This window comes from Protopterus annectens, chromosome 7.part0, assembly GCF_019279795.1.
Source record: "Protopterus annectens isolate FY-2018-M chromosome 7.part0, PAN1.0, whole genome shotgun sequence".
Taxonomy (NCBI): Eukaryota; Metazoa; Chordata; order Ceratodontiformes; family Protopteridae; genus Protopterus; species Protopterus annectens.
In genome coordinates, this window is record NC_056739.1 from 414,046,152 (window position 1) to 414,052,151 (window position 6,000).

General features: G+C 33.5%; 1 long non-coding RNA gene across 1 annotated transcript in view; it reads left to right on the plus strand.

The window, feature by feature from the left end:
• Positions 1–4,641, plus strand: part of LOC122806502 — a 41,540-nt gene extending 36,899 nt beyond the window's left edge. The window contains exon 3 of the long non-coding RNA XR_006365515.1: positions 4,496–4,641. This is a non-coding gene — a long non-coding RNA (uncharacterized LOC122806502). The remainder of the gene's footprint in view (positions 1–4,495) is intronic.
• The last annotated feature ends 1,359 nt before the right edge of the window (positions 4,642–6,000 follow it).

Genomic DNA, 6,000 nt, shown 5'->3' on the forward strand with positions numbered 1-6,000 from the left:
TAAATGAAGGAGCTGTGAGAAACATATGTAGGTAGAAAAAATGTATACAATATGTATAAGATAAATAAGTAAAACATTGTGGGTGTGTGATTGGCTACTAAATAATTTGTGATTTTAACTTCAATATACTTGTAATGGAGACTTGTTCGTTGATACCAGGCCACTTATTGGCGTTTAATCTTAGTTGCCAAATACATTCTTTGGCTTCCAAAAGGGTCTTAATATCCCGTTGTACAACTTGTATTGTGGTATTCTATCTATAACAAAAAATAAAAATTTTTTGAAATTGACACACACCGTACTGTGAATATATAAGGCACTTGTTTCTTTCTTTATCCTAATGTCACTGGTGTGTTCAATGATACGAGTTTTTAGTTTTCTGTATGTTTTTCCTATATAGAAGGCCTGACAACTTGTACAAGTAGCAGCATAAACAACCATGCAGGTGTTACAATCACAACTTCCTGGACATCTAATTGTTTTTTCATAGTTGTATATAGATAAATATGGTCCATTATTGATGAACCTACATGAACGACATCCACCACATTTGTACATTTTGGATCTCATGTACATTTCATTACTTAAGGGTTTCTCAAATAAATTCTTTAAACTTCGCCCCTTACTAAAAGTGCATTTTGGCTTGTTACCAAGTATGTTCCCCAAGTCAACATTGATTTCTGTAATAATGTTCCATGAGTCGTACATCACTTTAACTATGTGTTGAGATTTTTCGTTAAAGGGAATGATAAAAGTGTCATGTCCAACATTCCTAATATTAGATGCATCTTTAAATGGTAATCCATAGTGTATAATGGGTTTATATAGTGTTGTCCTATTACTTTTTACACTATTACCAATTCTTGATACCAACTCCTCTGGATAAGCTCTAGCGGTGAACATGTTTTTCAGTATGATAAGCTCCTTTGAAAAGGCCTCTTCGTTACTCACTAATCTTGACAGCCTCACCATCTGGCCCTTAACTAAATTCGTTTTCTGGTGGTTCGGGTGGCTACTGTCAAAATGTAGAAATGAATTGGAGTAGGTTTTTTTCCGATAAATGTTAGATTCTACTTTACCATTTTGAAATGAGATTGTGATATCTAAAAAGTTAATCTTTTCGACAGAAGTATGGCTAGTAAATTTCAAAAAACTAGTCGTTGAACCAATGTATGTAATAAATTCTTTAAGCTCAATCTCAGACCCCTTCCAAAAGATTAAAATATCGTCAAGAAATCTTAGATAGATCAAAATATTACTCCAATAAGTACTAGTAAAAACATGTTCCTCCTCCCATGCTGCCAGCACCAAATTAGCATAAATAGGGGCACATTTGGCCCCCATTGCAACACCGTTTTTTTGTCTATAATGTTGACTGTTAAAATAAATGAAATTATTTTCTAGAACTAATTCCAACATCTGTGACAACAATCTAATTTCAGAGTTGCTGTAACCACTATGTTTGTTGAGACAAATTTCAATTTATTAATTTATTAATAAAATTTATTAAATTTAAATGTAATGTTAATATAAATATTAAATTAAATTAGATTTTAACAATAAGGTTCACTTAGTTTTTTAATATTTAATACTTAATATTTAATATTTATTATTTATTATTTATTATTTAATAATTATTATATATACATTTATTACATTTAATAATCAACACTATTGGCAAAAAGCTTTATTACATCAATTCACAACTACACAATTTATTTGAAATTATTTTGTGATATAAACATAAAAATAGATTTAAATAAATTTATACAAAATGTTTACGTTAGTGTGAGGGTTTGTAGTATGAACAAAACATTTTTAAAAATTTTATAACAAAGTGACACATGGGTTAAAACTCTTGGTTAATGTTTGCATTAGTAGTTTTATTTTAACTTATTTTAAATGCATCTCTCATTCACTGCCAACACAACACAAACTTCTGTTAATGAGTGTTGATTGACCTAATTATGCAATTAGAGTAATCAAAGTATTTGTATTTAAGGGACGTTCTAGGCTAATATATTTTGTACTCTGATGATGCCCTGACATGGAAGGGTGAAAGCGCTTAGTACTGCTGTTCATAACTGTTTTTACTGTTTTCGTTGTGGTCCAGTTTTATTCGAAATAAAGAAGATTGTGCACCAAACTCTAGGAGTCAAGGTTCTGATTGTTGCTGCTTGGTAACCAGTACATCAGAAAAGTGTTCAGACTGACATTCAATGATGGCATTTGGACTGGTAGCAAAGTTCTGAGTGTATGCATCCGTACTACACCTTTTTGCCCTATACCTTATGCGGGGACAGTATTTGTGATGTATGGTGCCTGTTAGTACTAAAGGCTTTGGTAAACTAAGGAGCTATATTTTGACAAACATCAGCATATAGTTTAACACACAGTTCCAAATCATTATACTGTTTTTTTTTTATCACATCTAAAGTAATATTTTACACAGGCTATATACAAAACTCTACTTATGTTCAGAAATGTATAGTCTATGCCATTTTATCATTACACTTTATGCAAAGTTAAAGTGATTTTCCATTGTTTTCTTACCTTCTGTCTGTCCTTTCCCGTCATTCATCTTTTTTTCTGTGTCCCTGTTACTTTTAATTCTCATCATAAAAAATATAGTTTCCCCATCTGCTGATGTCACAAAAGATTCACTTAACCTTTTTCCATTGTGACACTTGTGATGGTAATAATGTGGAGATCCATCCATAGAATTTAGTGGACACAGTGCTGCATATGCACTACTGACCATCTGCTAAAATCTGTGGATACCTAACAACTTGATTCCTGAGGTGATGAGAGGCAGGGAAACATTACATTTTATGGACCACGATTTAATTTAAAAAAGTTTGCAAAGCTTTTTTCTATTAAAAATGATCCAAATAAAAAAGAAATTACAAGAATTGAAAAGCATCATAATAGCTGCACAACTCCTTTGCCTTATGAGAATTGTAGCCTGCTGTGGCCTATATTCACCTTGAGTGAAGGATATGCTATTTCTTTCTTCCTTCATTTTGATTCCTTTTCAAGAGCTTGGATTCAGTTTATTTTTTTTTTGGAAACAAAGCAGATATTCAAGTATCTCTTAATAACAGTAACTGTTCCCCATGTGTTTGCTTTGAAAGTTTCATAACATCATAAAAATATTTGTTTCAGTTAAGTTTTCTGCACTATAGTTGATAGTTTAGAGTACAATTATGATGATAAAGGAAACATTCCTGAACAAACTAACTATATGGTGTCATTACTTTATTCGGTATAAGGCTTTCTTGTTTTGGGAGGCAGACAGTATTAAGTGATTTATAAGGTTGTTAAGAACGTTTACGTTACTCTACCTAAAGGTGCATATGGCTAGGCATCTTATTGTCCTGTGATCATTTGGCTAGTATTATTCATAAGTTTGTGTTCCTATGTATACATGTGCCTGTGGTGGCCAAGGAATGAGTTTCCTGAGACAGTTTCTTTCATAACATTAGGCCTTATCTAATATGAGATTTCTAAAGTCCTCATGTTTTATTATAATGTAAAACAAAATATATGTCTTAAATTAAATAAAATGTATAAATCTGTGTTTATTAAAACGACTATAAGCTATCCACATGAGTACAACTTTTCTGATAAAGTAAATCAAAAACAAAAATATGTATCTGTATATTAAGAAATATTTTGTTTTACTGGTAGTAAGCTTCTAGTACATATTACCATTTTAAATGTTCAGCTTTTCATCAGTCAGCACTTTTTAATATATATGCTACAAAGTTAAACCTAAATGTGAAACATTTTGTTTGCTGTATGATACTTGTTTGTCATGAATCTTGTTCTGGATTAGGAGTTCACTAACCATAGCTGTTATAAATGACATCATGATTTCAGCTTAAAATGAAACACTCACCACTCCTCGGAGGTGTTCAATGTTTTACACATAGTGTATAAATCTTATTTCCAAAATCATTTGTGTTCTTTGGTCATATTTAAAACTGACCTGTTAGTCGACCGCATCTATACCTTTCTTAGGACATTTGACATGAGAAACTCAGGAGAATATGTTTAGCTGTCAAGGTGAATTTCTTGGCACCCATGTCTTAAGTACATAATAAATGAGTTATGATCATCAACCCGATCAAAATCCTCTGTGTTATGATTTACTGTTGTATCGATTTCTCAGAGATCTACTGCTATAGCTGGTATACTGTCCCACAAATGTACTTTACTGAATCAGTATCAGTCTTAATGAAACACATGGTAACCTTTATGTTCTTTGGATGAAGGAAATTTTATTTTATCCACATGAAAATGTGGCCGTTTTTTCATTCGTCGAGTTATGAGTAAAATGTTTCACCTCCAGAATTATAAAACACAAAATTTAAAAAACTGTAGAATAAAGAATATTATACAATAGTTTCAAGGTTCAGATGCAGAGAACCTTAAAAAATTATGTTACGTGCTTTTTATTTGTTGTTAATTTCTTTATGTGTCTTTTTTGTAGCCTTAGCAGTGAAAAGAATTCCACATCTCACTGTCTTCCACCTGATATGTTGTAAATTCCCACCTATTGAAGAACTTATTGTCTCTCTGTCTGCCTGTCAAAACCTGCAGGAAATCAGACTGGAATGGCTGACCATAACAGACCAAGCAATGATGACATTTGGTGAGTAATATGGACAATGAATCACGGGAATGTTATGCACTACTAATTATGTACCAAGGCAGACAGCTCTGGTAAAAGAAATATGCTCTAAGAAAGGTTTCTGTGCTAAGCTGGCCAAGCAGTCTTTATAGTGTTCTTACACTGGAAAGACTAACACACAACTATCCCTTAATCTCTTATGCACTTTTACCTAAACCAACTTGTTTTTGCAATAGCATTCCACTTGGTCAAAGGGATCCTGATTTGTAGGTTATAAATGAAATACAATTAGGATTATCAATAACATTTGTAGTTTTCTGCCATAATTATATTTTCAAAGAGAAGGAAGCAATGCTGAGATTGTAAACTATTCAGTTTTATATGTCCTGTAAACGTACAACTACTGTTATGTTTTTATTTCTTTAGTAAATGGATACATGCAGTGATGCAATCTGGACACTTATTTTATTCAGCATGTGGGATCATGGAATATGGGGGATACAGAGAATAAAGGAAGCTTGGCCAAGTTACCAGAAAAAAAATCTTCTGTTTGCCAAGGATGTCCTGATGTGTGTGTCATAGAAGGGGGATGTGATGTTGCATTTCCTGTGAAGAATCTCAGAGTAGGTATCACATCAGTAGGTGGAAGGTATGTGATGGTGAAACACATATTATTAAGCTCAGTAAATATGAAGGCTGAATGGTAGGGTCTATATTAGTTCCTCAAAATATGTATTTGTCGAATACGTATTCATCGAGGGCTAAGCAGCAAAATACATTACAGCAAAGCACAGAATTTTTCCCAGGATTAGGAACCACTGGGCCATCACCACAACAATACCCTTTTCCCCACCATAGTGTGATCTTGGAGTTGGTGTATTTAGTTAGAGGGGCTGTGCCCCCCCCCACTGGGAGGGGTGGGAGGTGAAGCTTCCCACTTGTGTGGGTTTGATTTAGTGTGGTGTGTGTTCCAGAGTGCTAGAGGACCAATGGTTCCTAACTCTGGGAAAAATTCTATGCCTCACTGTAATGAATTTTGCTGTTTAGCTGTCAACGAATACGTTCGAGGAACAGATATAGACCCCACATGGTACAGGAGTAAGACAATGGTTTAAGAGAGGGTAGTGTGTTTATAGAACAGCTTAATCTTCCTAACTCTGCAGAGTGATGCTGTTTTGTGGTAATGGGGACATAAAAAGAGAGTGCGATAAAATCATTCTATTACAGTCAACCACGAAAATGTGAATGGTTAGAAGAAAAATTGTGATTCACAAAGAAGAAATGTGAAGGTGCAGATGTCAGTGCATCATACAGTGAGAGAACCTACAGTTCTTGTGAGCTACAGTGGGGAAAAGAAAAGCTAG